The sequence below is a fragment of the Capsicum annuum genome, chromosome 1, assembly GCF_002878395.1.
Source record: "Capsicum annuum cultivar UCD-10X-F1 chromosome 1, UCD10Xv1.1, whole genome shotgun sequence".
In the NCBI taxonomy this organism is placed as follows: Eukaryota; Viridiplantae; Streptophyta; class Magnoliopsida; order Solanales; family Solanaceae; genus Capsicum; species Capsicum annuum.
The window spans coordinates 229,236,164-229,253,254 of NC_061111.1; positions in this window are offsets into that span (position 1 = coordinate 229,236,164).

Genomic DNA, 17,091 nt, shown 5'->3' on the forward strand with positions numbered 1-17,091 from the left:
AAAAATAATTGTTATGTCAGAATTGGGGGTGATATTAATTCACTTTAAAGCTGCTAAGGGGGGTAAATAAATGTGTGTTAAGTTAAAGGTTTAAAGTAAGTTGAGAAAATTGAAGGAAAAGTGTCATTTAAGTCTTGAATGAAGGATCGGTGACATTGACCAACTTAAAGGGTCAAACGTAATTAGAAAACTTAATTAAGTTGATTGTGGACTTGATTAATATTTAACTTTCTAATCTTTTCAAAAATACAAATCAACCTACACCGCTCTCCTCTCCAAATCAACCGTCTCTCTCCTTTCTCCCCTCTCACTATCTCGACTGCTTCTCTCAAGCTTTTCCCAACCAACAGTTCTGCAAATTTCTCCCTTCAATCCCCGGCGACTTCAACCTTTCAGCGACAAATAGCTGGTCTTCGAGTTTCTTTTCTAATTTCAACCTTCAATCAACGTGACAACATTGCTCTTTGGCGACAACAACTTCGAGTTATTCATCATCCCTTTTCTTCCTTTACAAGTTAAAAATTAGGGCTTTTAGTTATTAAAAAAAAGAGGAACTTGAGCCAACTTTCTCTTCTAGTATTGGTTAATAATTTTAATATTTGCTGCTTAAAGTTGAAGTGGGGGCTGAACAAAAACCTAATTTCTGGTATTTTTTATTCTTCTCTTCTCTTTCCAAAGTGAAAAATGATTTTTTGTTGTTATTGTAGTTATTGTTGTCGAACTGTTGATTCAATTTGGTGTCTGTTGAGTTTTTTTAAGTTTGATTTTTTTTTCTTTGTGTTTGTACAAACAAAACAACAATTTTGGTGTTTTGGGTCACTGTGGATGTTCTTCGCGTCTATGTTGTGTGGGTGTTGTTGGGTTAATTTGTTGTTGTTCCTAGTAAAAATGGTATATTTGATATTAAATGGTGATATTATTTCTGTTCTATTGAACAAAATCCTGCTACTGTTTTTTCCCTACAACAGATGAACCATTTGATGCAACAGATAAATAATGTGTTGTTTGAAATCCTATCAACTATTCCAATATGATGACATGTCCAAGAATTTGATTTCTTGCAACAGATAATTCATCTGTTGCGACAGATGAGGCTTCTATTGAAGAAAATCTAAATAATATTGACAGTTGATCTATTGCATAGACCAGTCATCTGTTTCAACAAATGAGTGATATGTTGCACAAAACAGGCATCTGTTTCAATAGATGAGTGATCTGTTAAAAGAAATACAACAATATAGAAACTATTTTTATTGTTTATAATAAATTACGCTTCTGTTGTAATAGTTTAATTTCTCCCAAATGAGACTTCTGTTGAAAAAAATTTAAACAATATTGATAGTTAATCTATTGCATAGACCAGTCATTTGTTTCAACAGATGAGTGATATGTTGAAAGAGATTACGATAGTATAGAAGCTGTTTTTATTATTTACAACAAATTAATCTTCCTTTGCGACAGGTTAGTTATATGTTGCAGCAGACAAAACACCTGTTGCAATATATGTGTGATCTGTTGGAACTGCTATTTTACTGTGTTGTACATATTAGATTTACCATTATCTTTTTTAACGATGCTTTAATCAATTATAATTTTTTTTATTTTCCTATTATTTTTAGATAATATGGCTCCCAAAAAAAATCAAATCAATTCCGAGTAAAGGAACAAGTGAAGCAGCTAGGCTATATCCACCACTTTATGAGCTTGCTTTACAAGCGTTATCTCAATCAGAAGCAAAAGATACTGAACATGGGAATGAGGAATTTTTCAAAGAAGATAATCCAAATGCTAATAGCCCTTCCAATGAAGAGTTGGTCAAAACCTTTAGCATTGATAGTTATCCTGTGAGAATGCAGTGCGATGGTGCTACAGATTTAACTGGTAATTTCGTGGTTAATTCAGCCATGGAAAAATATTTTTACTCCTTTAGAAAAATACTTCAAGATAAAAAATTAGATGCTTGTTTGAGGGACAGCTGCTTTGGGCAATATCTTGATTTACCGGAGGACAACAATACTTGTTTTCAAATAAAAATGGTATATGATCTTCTCAAACGTAGGTTTATGTATGAAAATAAAGATAAGATGGATGAGGTGTGGATAAATTATTGTGACATGCCTGTTTGTTTTGGTTGGAAGGAGTTTGCCATAGTTACTAGACTAAAATGTTACCCTCTTCCTCCTTCTCAAGTAATACCTATTGTAACCCTAAAAAAACACTCCACAAACCCAAAAAAGACAGAGACAAGTCAAGTGATGGTGATGACTTGGTGTTCCTTATTGGTCCAAGCTTTAAAAATAAAAATCTTATAGAGGCGTTGAAAGGTAAAAAACTTTCAAGGAACCACAAGCAATCATTGTGCTTGATTTGGTTTGTACATTCTTTGGGTGAGAGACGTTAACAAAAACATACCACTCGATTTAATAAAACTATCCGAGGATCTTGAGGTATTTAACAGCTATCCTTCGGGTTATGAAGCTTCAAAATGACTGTCAAATATTTGTTAACTCCGCTAACGCCAAAGACAATCAACTCATATGACTTTCTATGGGCTTTCATAGTAAATATTTTCTTTGTTATGATTCATTTATTTTTTATGGAATAATGCTTTTGATTTATTAGCGTTATTTTATAGGTTTGGGCATTTAAAGTCATTCCTTATTTGAGACAACAAGTGAACCACCAGGAAGAAGTTTCATGTCCAAGAATCTTGAGATGGTTGTCGGTCAATACCGATAAAAATGCAAATTTTTTTGATCTCTCCAATCCTCCGAAGAAAACAGTAAGTCTAATTCTAATTAAGATTTTATTTTAATTAAAGATTTTTTTAAATGATATAGTCATTATTCTAATATATGTACTGATTTATTTTAGATTGTGCATCTGTGGTTTGTTCTGACCAATCGAGAGTTGAAGATGTCACATTTTCTTACTTTATGGTTTGTGCAAACATTATCAGACCCTAAGGTCATCGATACAGTAAAAAGGAAATTGTTTGGAGCAACAACCATAACAAGAAAAATAATCTTGGATGGTGGGCTTGTTGTTGCTGATGGTGTTAGTGGTGCTGGAGTTGTTGGTGGTAGTGGTGCTACTGTTGTGGATAGTCATGCTCCTCTTGCAGTGTTTTGAAACAACAAACCATTTTTTTTATGATCATATTGGTTTTACAAATTTTGCCCCTCTTAGTGAATGTTCTGTATGCAAATGTCAAGGCTGCAAGGCGAAACATGATGGAGTGATTAATGCTATTAATGCATTAAGTGCTTTTGTAAAGAATTAGCATCTAAGAGGAGTGTCATTCCATTAAAGAGGATTTCACATTCATACACTCCATTAGAGATTAAAACGGCTAAGAGGCGAAGAAAAGAAAATTTCAAGGCATCATCAAGCATCGAAAAAAGCAAAATTGAAACTCCTCTGTCTCTATCTTGCACTTCTGATCATTGTTCAATGGCTATGGGAGATCAACATGAGCTAAAGAAAATAAATATATATCATCTGTTCCAACAATCAAATAGACTACATATCTATTGTAACAGATGACACATCTACTGTAAATTATCAAACATATATATGCATATATTACAATAGTTGACTAGCATGTTGCATCAGACACATTATCTGTTGCAACATATGTCTCATCTATTTTAGCAAATTAAACAGGTCTTCCTATTAGTTTAATTTGTACCAACAGATGGCTTATCTACTGCAACAGATGGGTCATCTATTGGGATAGACTTTCTACTATTTTAGTTTGTCCAAGCAGACGAGTCATGTATTACAACAGATGGGTTATCTATTGGAAATTATCATATAGGTCTTCATCCAATTTTGATTTGTCCAAGCAGATTATCCATCTGTTGTAGCATATGACTCATTTGTTTGGACAAACTAAAATATGAGGAAGACCCGTTTGATTTGCTAAAACAGATGAGTCAGTATCTCTGTGATTAGCATTGACAATTCTGACTTTTCGGGTGGATGTCAGAGTAGAAGCTACTGTTGAACAACATAATATCACAGTTGATAATCCATCAACTTCTTCCAGATACGAAGAAAAAGTGAATCCTATCAGTCCGAAAGAATAAAGAATTACCCATCTGAAGGGTTCAACATCTCGAACGAGGCTTCCAAAAAACTAACAAAGTTGATCGACGACTAGTCAGGATGGATTACCAATGGGCTGTTAAAGCTTCATGCTGGCAGGTAAATAAATCACTTTAAAGATATCGATTTATACAATTCTTGCTGTAAAAACATGACATTAACACATATAAATCATGCAGAAAATAAAATGACGAACACTATAAAGTGAACGAATTGGGTCTTGGTTTTGATATGTTTGACTTTGTTGTTGCACATCCCAGAATAAAAAATTGGTTCTACTTGATGTCATAACCCTAAACTTGCTGGAATGATGAGGTTTAAATGTCATACATCTTACTATTATACTTTATTTAATTATATTTGTGTATTAATTTTACTGTCACGTAATCTGAATTATTTAATTTGATAATATGTGCAACACATCGATGTAATTTTTTACTACCTCCAAAAGAAGGCCAAGTTGAAAAAATAAAAATAATACAGTTACACAACAGGCAATTATTTGTACAAAGCTTACATCAATAATTCCTACGATAGGTATTGTCAACAACAACCAAAATTTTTCTAAAATAAGAAAGGCTTAATCAATATCATCAAAGGTTTTAGCATTCCAGCGGGTTTACCTTGGTATTTGGTCGATGAAGTGTGCATTCCAATCAATTGCGGTGATACATTCCATTGGGTGTTGGTTGTCGTTGTTCTAAAAGGAAGGCGCATCTGAGTTTACGACTCGATGTCGGGAAGGAGACTTCCGGGTCGTCGTCTGAGATACAAAAGCTGGCTAAAATATTTCCTACTTACCTTGATGTAAGTGGCTTTTTGGACCAAAAAGTTCATACTAATTGATCAATAATTGAAGCATACCGGGATAAAATGAGCAGTCCATTTAATGTAGAAATTATTAAAGAAATTGCTCAACAACCCATTGGTACCCTGTAATTATCAATAAAGTATCATGATTTAGTTTAATTTCATAAATTTCACAACACTTACATTAATTACAAGATATGGACTATGTGATTTCTAAAAATGCAGGGATTGCGGTCTTTTTGTTGCCGCTTATGCTGAGTATTTGAGCGATGGATTACAAGTACCAAATGATGTACTTGATGCCAGATTACTCTGTAAATTTTATGCTACTCTTTTATGGAAATACAGAGATGTAAAAGCTCAGGTTCTGTACGCAAGCGATATTTAAGATCCACGACGACCAAAGCCGAATTCCATAGCACTGGATGAAGAACTACTTGTCCATATTGAGTAGATCTTTACAACGTGAGTTCGTCAAAGTAATAACCTCTCCTTATGAATTATTTACATCAAAACTTAAATTGTTGATTTATTTGTTGAGTTCTGTACCCATAACAATATTTTTACATTTTTTTTATTTGTTGATTTATTTCATGTTATTTCTGAAGGCTTCAATTTATTTTATTATGTCTATGTTATCCTTATATTTAAACTTATTAATTTAAATGTAATTCTAGATTCGAATATTGCAACAGATAATGTATCTATTGCAACAGACAACATATCCGTTGGCACATATCAAAAAGATTTAGACATATGTTGCCACATGTAGGTCATCTGTTTAAAATTATCAAATAGGTCTTCCTACTATTTTTATTTATTCCAATAGATGACCTATCTATTGCAACAGATAGACTTAGATATAAAAATCTGCATAATGCAACGAATGACCAACCTATTATAACAGATAAACTATCTGTTAGAATAGATAGACTATTTGTTACAACAGATAGACAATCTGTTACATTATAAAAAATCAATTTTCATCAAATATAAAAAATTGCACGACATAAATATCATCATGGTGTTTGTGTTTCTACATCTTTATTTTTATACACAGGCTCCAAGCATTTAGTTAGTACCTTATAAGCCCAGACCTCTTGCATATTTACCACAACGTTATTTCACAAAAAGGTTATTGGCTCGGTCATTTCTATGTCGGTCAGCAAACACTCGATGTGTGCAAGCGCGTAGGACCCACTTGCGGCACCAGTGTTATTTTTTGAAAGATTTATGTCCTTGTTTCGACCTTCAAAATTTCATGTTTGCTTCATTAACACTATTGCTGGCAAATAATTCATCAGTTTACTCTATCTCAACAAGTTGGGGAACAACTCTAATAGCGGCTGCATGTGGCTAAAAAAATGGCCTCGTCAAAACCAGGTGAGTTGAAGTCATAAGCCTTCATCATTCCGTTCTCGAGTAGTATCTAAAAGCCATGAAATGTTTTACCTCTATGTTCATGCTGTAAGGATTCTCTTTGCCTTGGTCCAGCTCTTGTTGTGTGGATATGATTTTTTTTCTCTAACATAATTAATCATATCTTCATATCATTAGAACCTAGAAACTAATGAATCAAATCCTAGGCCACCGAGAGTTGATGCTAGCTTAATGAGCTTATCGTACCTATTCTTGAAATTATTGTAGAAGTTGAGGTCCATTATCATATCGGCAGCATCATATGCATCCGGGTACGCTAATTGCCTACTCCTCATGAGGCAGAGAATTTTATCAATATACTATCATATAAGATAATTTTTAAATAGGTTTAAGACCCCGCAAAGTTCCCTCGTAGTCTAAGCCATTAGAATCTGTCAAGTGAAGCCTAATTTCGCTCTTAAAAGACTAAGAAATGGCTTCCAAAGTGAGTACTATTTAAATCATATAGAATTTTCCTAATTTTGACTTTTTGTTGTGTGGGAAATTGAATTATCTTTCCAACGATACCTATTTCGCCAAAATCCAACACCAAAAGAGAAAGTTATGGCTGAATTACAGAAAGCAGTCTGAATTGCCCAGGTGCGACGAAAAGGTCCAACGGACCATCGAGCTAACGATGGGCCGTTGCCCAAACCGTCGTAGTGGAGACAATGAGTCCACCTTCTGGCCAGGCACGATGGAATGGCTGATGGACCGTCGAGCTAGCGATGGACCGTCGCCTAAATCATCGTCGCCAGGACAGTAAGTCCCATTCTGGCCAGGTGCGATGGGCAGGCAGACGAACCGTCGAGCCAGCGACAGACCGTCGTACGAGCCATCGAAGATCCCGTTCAGTATTTTTAAGTTATTTTGAAAAAGGACTTTTTGGTCATTTTTCATCCTTTCCAACATCTAAATACATCTGGCCAAGGCAAAAATGTCATATTCTCCTTAAGCATAAAAAATCTACGTTTTCTTGCAAGAATTACTCCCATGAACAAGGTCTAAATCTTCCTCAAGAAATTCAAGAACTCACCATAGATTTCACAAATTGAGTTAGGATTCAAGACTCCCAAGTCAAAAGCTTCAAGAACCCTCATTCAAGAGTGCAAAAAAGAGTCTCAAGCATGCTTGTTCATCTACATTCAAAATCTAAGGTATATGGCGTTTGAACAAGGGTAACTCTTTCACCCTTGTGCCTAAACGCTTATTTTAAATACAAATTTCTACAAATTATGAGATTTTCCATGAAATTGAAGTTAGGGTTTATACCCATTATTACTGTTTGCAAGATCTTGATATTTCCCATGGATTAAAGGTTGAATTATATAATTTTGTTTAAATTTCCATACCTATTTCCGAATTTTCCTGATTTTAAGATTATTATGAATATTTTTTTATCAAGCATGAATTTTAAGATGTTGAAATCATAAGATTTATTTTATGAGTTATTTTTCCGATATCTTGATTGAAATGATTGTAAGCCTTTTAAGATGATGGTTGAGCATGAAGTTTAAATATGATTTTAATGTATTAAAGCTTTATATTTTGAGTCCTAAGTACAAGTGATGAGTTTATAAGGAGATTATGATCTCAAAGTCTTGTTGACAAGTTTTGATAAGTACTTTCAAAAGCTAAGATAGGAATCCACACTACTTATGATTTAAAGCAAGAGAAATATGTTTTGGTTTTCATTAAAGACCCTTGAGTTATTTTGAGGTGGATTTCTAAAGAGTTCTGAGCTGAGTATGGGAGTAGTATTTAGAATCGAGTTGGGTATGATTCCAAGGTCTCATACCTCGGAACTAAGTGCCATTGTAGGCTCGAGATTTATGGGCCCAAGGCCGATATAGTGATCACCAAAGATGAGGTTTTACTCCGATGGTAAGGATAGAATATCTCTCACCAACGTGGGCAAGACGTTGGACTCCATGTAGCTCACATGGTTTATGTCGGTTAGAGAAAACTCCCGAGTTCCAAGTGTCCCAAGTCTAAAAGAGTTCCAGAGTTCTCAAGTGTTAAAAGTTCCTAAAAGTTTTAAGTCTGTAAATTTTACTCTCCACAATATAAAAGCACAAGTTTGAAAGTATTGTTTAAAGCTTCTTTTAGCCTTTAAGTACTGAGAATAAGAGAAGAGTATAGGTTTTAAAGTTAAGTATAATGACTCACGAGATTTGTGTTACATGTTTCACTATTTATGATTTATGAGTTTTATATTTTAGACTTATTTAAGCCATGTGAGTCACTCCTATTTGCATGTATGATTTCATTAAATAGTATTGATATTGTTTTATGTAAATGCTCAGTACATCCTCAAAGTACTGATCCACATATACGTCTGTATGCTACATTGTCTCATAATGTAGGTACAAGTTGTAGCGCATACACCATATTCAGTCTGTTCACAGCTTTCAGTCAGCAGGAGATGAGTCCTTTTAATTCAAGGGCTCGAGTCAGTTATACACTTTGAGAAGTATTGTATTTTCCTTATTCAGTCGTATTGAGTTGGGATAGTTAAGAGTCATGACCCAGCTCCCCATAGTCTGTACTAGTAGAGGCTTCATAGATAGTCAGTATTGTCGATGTATTTTATTTCAGTTTTGTTTGTAAAGACAGAGTTGTAATTTTGTAAACTCAGATTTTGTATTGATCAAGTTCAGAGAGTTTTTATTATTTCCGCTGATTTTGTTTAGATTTATGTATTTTATTCAGTTGCTTGTAAGTATGCCAGTAGCATGGTTATCTTGGGATCACTTGTGACCCTAAGCACCATGTGACGTCTAGGGACCCATTTTTGGGGTGTTACAAACTTAGTATCAGAGTACAAGGTTCAAGAGTCCTAGGGTGTCTGTGAAGCCGTGTCTAGTAGAGTCTTTCAGAACGGTACAGAGACGTTTGTACTTTTTTTTTAGAAGCTATAAGGCATTTAGGAAATGTCTCTATTCTTTCAAGTCTCAGATCGTGCTATAGAACGGTCCTCTAAGAAACTTAAACAGCTTTTTATCTTACTCTATTCAGGCCATTTCTGCCTTATTTTCAAGGTACCAGAAATAGTTAAGCTTAATTCTCCACAGATAGTTATGTGATTATACGAAGGCTAGAAAATATCCCATTAGTGCTTTTGAGTTCTGAATATTGAAGTGCTTTATCATGTTTGTAAAAAAATCATGCACTAAGCCCAAGTCAGATGTGTTTTCAGATTTCTTCCTCAGAATCCATAATGATATTCACTACTTCTTTATCTATGTACTGTTCTTGAGGTAATCTAATCGGCAAGTTCCAAGTTCCTCCCTTAATTATGCTCTCAGACTTGCTAGCAAAAAGTTTTAAAAGTTTTATGAAGCGGCTTGAGAGGAGCCTTCTGGTGTGTTATAAGTCCCTTAAGTTTAAAGTTATGCCTCATTCTTATAAGTCGTTCAGCTAAGACAGAGTAAGATGTGTATTCTTAGATCATTAAATATTGTGTATCAAGTTTCTATCTCTTTTTATCTTGTTATCATTGTGTTTTTGAAAATAAAAGTCTAGTGAAGCCGTGTGAGGCCTATTTTGACTCACTAGCAACTTGTTATTCATCTTGTTGTTCTTGTGTTGGTTGGAATTGGGGGTTTAGAGGCGTAGTGACAAGAAGGGTGGTAAGTGTGATTTATTGAATATATGTATAGCCGAATCTTTTGCATATAATTGAGGTAGTAATGAAGTGATATGTCCTTGTGTGTTAGTTTAGTAGAAGGGAGAGAAGGAGTTATTAGTTAGGGCGAATTATTGTTTGCTTGAAGTAAGAAAAGAGTTGTGGACGGTGTTTGTTGTGCTAGAAAAGTATAGGTTATTGATAAAAGTACTTGGTGGAGGAGTGTTGTTAATTTAGGCTTTCCTGAGATTGCAAGAGGAAGTTTTGTTGAAACTTATAGAGCTATGAAAGAAGTTTAGGTGTATAGATAGGTGAATAGTAATGAGGTGTAGAAGGAAGATGTGGTAACATATTGTAAATAAGATAAACCACAGGATTGTGATTGATCATTATTGTTATGAGGTTTTAGCGGGCTAGTATTTTCGGATGTTGGGCAGGTAAGAATGGTTGTCAAGATTGTGGTTAATCATAGCTAGAACGAGATACTAAGTTCGAATAGTAGATGATGTGTGAGGTGGATATAATAATTGATATGCTGTGAATGTTATTCGTATGGAAGTGATCTAGTAGGCTTGAATAGTGTATGCAAGAGCCTAAGTTTATTTGTCTCGTAATAAAGTATGATGTTGTATGTATGATGTGGAAGTACGCCCAAGGTGCTAAAGGGCTGTAATTATTTTCGAGGATTATTGCATGTTGTGTGGTTAGTAGTAATGTTGAGTTGCTAGGTGGAGAAAGACTAGTTAGATAATATATGATGTTCTTGACAACTAAGTTAAGGAGTTATAATTGAAGATGTGGATCCTGTTAAGTATGATTTTGATTCTCATGGTTTAGAAATATAAGTTTACAAGTGTGAAATTGGTTGGCTATAACAGAAGTAGTATGGTCCGTCAGAGGTTTGGAGATATTCACGTTAAGCGTTAGAATCTAAGTTTGAAACTTTGAAGAATGAGCTAATAAAAATAAGAGTTGAAGCACTAGGCGGCGTGCACTCCGACTATAGGGTGCTCATGCAGATCCAAATTTAGTAAGTGTTCAAGTATTATATGATGACTATTGGGGCTATAGAAAGATAGGGTGTAACTCAGAAGGTAGTGTTAGGAGTTGGTTTTGCGCTTTCAGGTGTAGTAATTCAGGTTAAGTTCTTTTGTTCATGTACATTGTTATATCCCAGACTCTAGAGTAAAGTGATTGAAGTTAGACTAGATTTTATATAGTAGTTCACAGCCTCAGAGTGATGGCTTAAATCTAAGGAGGAGATGATAGAACTAGTAACCAAGTTAAGCTTTTAGATTCTAGTAGATGTACCAGTAAGTTGTAGAATAGCTGTAAGAAAGATTGATGCTTGATCCAATCTTATTTCAGTATTTTCAGTTTTCCCAATACCTACTCATGCATTACGTTTTAGTTCCATGATCTTAATTCGCGTTCATGCATACGATAAAGAATCATGTACTCTTCTAATTCCTAAAACGAGGAGTTCCAGTTTTTTCAGCAGTTGGAATCACATTTCATAAGTTATGAACTCCAAATTTGGGTCTTGCAACTCATGACCCATGTACTCAAGCTTTACAGTATATCAGTTCCGATACTCAGGCAATATTCTTAATGATCAGCGAAATTCAGACTTATAGCAAGCATGTCTTCAGATCAAACTTTTTTGATGAGTTCACGATGTTAAATATTCAATTCCTCAAGCCTCAGTTGGGTGTCAAGTTATACACAGTATCCCTTCATGTTTCAGGTCTTCCTGTTCTAACCATTTAGTTACCTTTCCTCAGGTCAGGATAGTGATAATGAATAGTTGTCTTAATGGGAGAGAGTAAACCCTTTTTTTTGTTATTGAAAGATTATTGTATGCTTATTTTAGCTGAGACTGTAAGTGTGAAGTAAAATTGAGGCCAAGTCTTTGGTACATGTCATGGCTAGTTAAAATTTTATATATGTCTTCTTCAGCATAGTGAAGGAAATCTGTTGTTGATAGAGGTTTAGAGAATATGAAGAGATGCCTTACGAATGGTTGCTTAGGAGTGCATATGTGTATAAATATAAGCTTGAACATTATGTTTTTATATCTGGATGAATGTATTGTCGGTTAGTAAATGTCTAGTACGAAGTTGAATGTGGTTGTAGGAGTGGTAATGAGAACCTTGCATTAGATGAGAAGTTATGAAATGCAGGGTGTGTTGAATTCATGGCTCAAACTAGTATTACAGCGTTATGTGGTGTATCTTGTGACTTTGAGTTAGGCTTGAACATGGTGAAAGAATTTAGTTCAGTCTAGACATTAGTGGATGGAAGTATCAGTGCCATGTGAAAATTATAAGTTAGACCGAGTGAGTATAGTATTTGAGGGGAATAGTATAGTTAAAGGAGTGTTTGAGAAGTGTTGCTAAGTTTGAGAGTAAGAAGTTGCATTGCTTGAGGCCCAGTACTTATATCCCGACTTATGATTCATAGGTCTACATTCCGAGCTATAGAGTCATAGCAATATTGTAATCTCTTATTCAGATGTCCTGTTCAGATCTTGCCCAAAGTTCCTTGCTCCCTCATATCGTTAGAACTCCCTAGAATGACAGTTGAAGAAATCCTCCACTTGAGTATGAGTATCTAGTCATGATTCAGTCCATAAGTATTCACTGAACGATCTTTGTTTTCCAAGTATTCCAGATCAGACTGTGTGATCTTAGACTCGTCTTCTCATGATTTAAGCCTGTATAAACTATCGCTTCGCAGTTTATAAGTACGATCGCACCATGAGCACATCAAGTAAATTCTAAAATCTCAGCATGAGTCAGCTCCTCATAATAAGAAAAAGGCAAGTTAGTTCAGATTCGAATGAAGATAACAACCTTCCTTCATTCAGCTCCTCTCTAATCCGAGTTTCAGCTCTATAGCTATTATTACGACAAGTTCTTGTACCTTTCAAAGTATTCAAAAGTTTAGAAAGATATAAAGCCGGTTTAGCCATTTGTTTCAGCTGTGCATCCTTATTTTCTCGATATTTTAGTCTAACTAGCGATATTCGAGGATGAATGTTTCCAAGGGGAGATATTATAAGACCCGCAAAGTTTCCTCGTAGTCTAAGCCATTAGAGCCTGTCAAGTGAAGCCTAATTTCACTTTTAAAAGACTAAGGAATGGATTCCAAAGTGAGTATTGTTTAAATCATATAGAATTTTCCTAATTTTTACTTTTTATCGTGTGGGAAATTGAATTATCTTTCCAACGATACCCATTTTGACAAAATCTGACACCAAAAGAGAAAGTTATGGCCAAATTACAGAAAGTAGTCTGAACCGCCCAGGTGCGACGGAAAGGTCCAAAGGACCGTAGAGCTAGCGACGGGCTGTCTCCCAAACCGTCGTAGCGGAGACAGTGAGTCCACCTTCTGGCTAGGTGCGACGGAATGGCAGATGGACCGTCACCCAAGCCATCGCCGCTAAGACAGTAAGTTCCATTCTATCCCAGGTGCGACGGTCAGGCCGACGGATCGTTGAGCTAGCGATGGACCGTCATGTATCCCGTTCAGTATTTTTAAGTCATTTTTAAAAAGGAATTTTTAGTCATTTTCCATCCTTTCCAACATCTAAATACATCTGGCCAAGGCAAAAATGCCATGTTCTCCTCAAGCATAAAAAATCTAGGATTTCTTGCAAAAATTACTCCCAAGAACAAGGTCCAAATCTTCATCCAAGAAATTCAGGAACTCACTATAGATTTTACAAATTGAGTTAGGATTCAAGACTCCCAAGTCAAAAGCTTTAAGAACCCTCATTAAAGAGTGCGAAAAAGAGTCTCAAGCAAGCTTATTCATCTACATTTAAAATCTAAGGTATGTGGGGTTTGAACAAGGGTAACTCTTTCAACCTTGTGACCAAAGACTTATTTTATATATAAATTTCTGCAAGTTGTGAGATTTTCCTTGAAATTGAAGTTAGGGTTTATACCCATTATTATTGTTTGCAAGATCTTGAGATTTCCTATGGATTAAAGGTTGAATTACATGATTTTGTTTAAAATTCCATGCCTATTTTTGAATTTTTCAGATTTAAGATTATTATGAATGTTTTGTTATCAAGCATGAATTTTGAGATGTTGAAATCATGAGATTCATATTATGAGTTATTTTTTCAATATCTTGATTGAGATGATTGTAAGCTTTTTAAGATGATGGTTGAGCATGAAGTTTAAATATGATTTTGATCCATTATAGTTTTATATTTAGAGTCCTAAGTACAAGTGATTTTTTATAAGGAAATTATGATCTCAAAGTCTTGTTGACAAGTTTTGATAAGTACTTTTAAAAGATAAGATAGGAATCCACACTACTTATGATTTAAAGCAAGAGAAATATGTTTTGGTCTTTATTATAGACCCTTGAGTTATTTTGAGGTGAATTTCCTAAGAGTTCTGAGTTGAGTACGGGATTAGTATTTAGCACCGAGTTGGGTATGATTCCAAGGTCTCATACCCCAGAACTACGTGCCACTGTAGGTTCGAGCTTTATGGGCCTAAGGCCGAGATAGTGATCACTAAAGATGAGGTTCTACTCCGATGGCAAGGATAGAACAGCTCTCCCCAACGTGGGCAAGACGTTGGACTCAATGTATCTCACATGGTTTATGTCGGTTAGAGAAAACTCCCGAGTTCCAAGTGTCCCAAGTCTAAAAGAGTTCCAGAGTTCTCAAGTGTTAGAAGTTCCTAAAAGTTCTAACTCTTTAAGTTTTAAAGAAGTTTTACTCACCACAAGATAAAAGCACGAGTTTGAAAGTATTGTTTAAAGCTTCCTTTAGCCTTCAAGTACTGAGAATAAGAGGAGAGTATATATTTTAAAGTTAAGTGTAATGACTCACGAAATTTGTGTTACATGTTTCACTATTTATGATTTATGAGTTTTATATTTTAGACTTATTCAAGCCATGTTAGTCATTCCTATTTGTATGTATGATTTCATTAAAGGGTATTGATATTGTTTTATGTAAATGCATACACCCCCATATACTCAATACATCCTCAAAGTACTGATCCACATATACGTCTGTGTGCTACATTATCTCATAATGTAGGTAAAAGTTGTAGCGTATACACCATATTCAGTCTGGTCGCAGCTTCCAGTCAGCAGGAGATGAGTCTTTTTGATTCATGGGCTCGAGTCAGTTATACAGTTTGGGAAGTATTGTATTTTATTTATTCAGTCGTATTGAGTTGGGATAGTTGGGAGTCATGACCCAACTCTCCATAGTTAGTACTAGTAGAGGCTTCATAGACAGTCAGTAGTGTCGATGTATTTTATTTCAGTTTTGTTCGTAAAGGCAGAGTTGTAATCTTGTAAACTCAGATTTTATATTGATCAATTTTAGAGAAGTTTTATTGTTTCCGCTGATTTTGTTCAGATTTATGTATTTTATTCAGTTGCTTGTAAGTATACCAATAGCAGGGTTAGCTTGGGATCACTTGTGAACCTAAGCACCGTGTGATGTCTCGGGACCCATTTTTGGGGCGTTACAAACTTGGTATCAGAGCACAAGGTTCAAGAGTCCTAGGGTGTCTGTGAAGCCGTATCTAGTAGAGTCTTGTGGAACGGTACAAAGACGTCTGTACTTTTCTTTGAGAGGCTACAAGGCATTTAGGAAATGTCTCTATTCTTTCAAGTCTCAGATCGTGCTATAGAAAGGTCCTCTAAGAAACTTAAACAGCTTCTCATCTAAGAAACTTAAACTATCAATGCCACCACCACCACTACCAAGACCACCAGTGCCACCACGAAGACCATCACCACTACTACCACCAACACCAACACCAACAACAACCACTAATATCTACCACCACCACTACCAACAACCATGAACAACACGATAAACACCATCTAACTATATCACAACAGTTAACGAAACACTGCGACAAAAACTACGGTTTTCTCGAGTTCTTCCTATGATTTTATCATCAAAATTCAAAATTGTTAGCCCATTATTAAAGATAATACAACTTAAAGTCTTCTTTTTCATTATTAACTAAAAAAGTCCTAATTTTTAGAAAAAAGAACAAATGTAGAACTCTTCTCAGAAGACAGAGAAAATGACGAATACAAGTAAGAATAAAGTAAAAAACAACAACTATGTGGTCTGAAATGGGAAAAAAATTGATCTGTTATGAAGGCACTAGCAATGTATTGATTAGTTGTTATTTGTATTATTGAGAGAGAACGAAAAGAGTGAGAACTCGAGATTTGAAATAATGAAGCGTTTTTTCCGCAAATGGATGATTTTTATTTTGAAAAAAAATGACAAGTTTTGAAAATGTTAATTTAGTCCGAATTGATCTTAATTAATTTTTAAAAAGATATAAATTTTAACCATTTCATTATAATAAATTGTATTTCGTTTCAACTCATATTGATCGATTGATGACTTAGGCCAGGAGAAACGCAATACCAACATTATGCAATTGTAATGACTCAATTGAAACTATAGTTGACCCTGTGAACTCTTCTCTGGTTCTAGCTAGATCAATTTAGGCATTTCAAATAATAAGCTAATATGAATCATTTTAACTCAGATTGATCGGTTGACGACTCAGACTAGGAGGAACGTAATACCAACATCATGCAATTGCAACAACTCGATTGAAATTGTAGTTGCCCTTGTGAACTCATCCCTAGTTCTAGCCAGATCAATTTAGGCATTTCAAATAATATGCTAATATGAATTATTTCAACTCAGATTGATCGGTTGATGACTCAGGCTAGGAGAACGCAATACCAATATCATACAATTACAACGACTCAATTAAAACTGTAGTTACTCCTGTGAACTCATCTCTAGTTCTGGCTAGATCAATTTAGGAATTTCAAATGATAAGTTAATATGAATCATTTTAACTCAGATTGATCAGTTGACGACTCCGGCCAGGAGGAACGCAATACCAACATTATAAATTGCAACGACTCAAATGAAACTGTAGTTGACCCTGTGAACTCATCCCTAGTTCTATCTAGATCAAATTTAGGCATTTCAAATAATAAGCTAATATGAATCGTTTCAACTCAAATTGATCGGTTGACGACTCAGGCCAGGAGGAACATAATACCAACATCATGCAATTGCAATGACTCGATTGAAA